Source organism: Penaeus monodon, chromosome 27, assembly GCF_015228065.2.
Source record: "Penaeus monodon isolate SGIC_2016 chromosome 27, NSTDA_Pmon_1, whole genome shotgun sequence".
Classification (NCBI taxonomy): Eukaryota; Metazoa; Arthropoda; class Malacostraca; order Decapoda; family Penaeidae; genus Penaeus; species Penaeus monodon.
The window spans coordinates 35,112,230-35,112,649 of record NC_051412.1 but is presented as its reverse complement, the minus strand read 5'-3'; positions in this window follow the sequence as shown (position 1 = coordinate 35,112,649).

The window sequence follows — 420 nt, the reverse complement described above, 5'->3', positions numbered from 1 at the left end:
AATAATACATTTTGAAAGATAAATGTACAGCCTGGTCTATGTAAACTATTAGAGCGAAATCACAATAGCTAAATTTATTCGCCATAACATATATTATATAAGGTTATGTATCACATGTAATCAAATCACAAACTTACCCACACAAATCTAAAAATGAGCTTATGTCTGATTTCCATACTTGGCATGGAGCAGTCTCGAACGCTAGCCTCGGAAATGACGAGCCACACCTTTAACATCAATGAAATTTCGACGATATGCAGAGATAATGGAATTAAGTGAATATGTAACCTACGCATCGGTAGCATCACCCTCTTGCATATATCTTAAACGCCATTATATCAGTTCTGTGAAGAGTTAAATAGATAGGGAAAGAGAGAAAGGAAGAGAGGGGGAACAAAGGAGAAAGATGGAGAAAGGGAA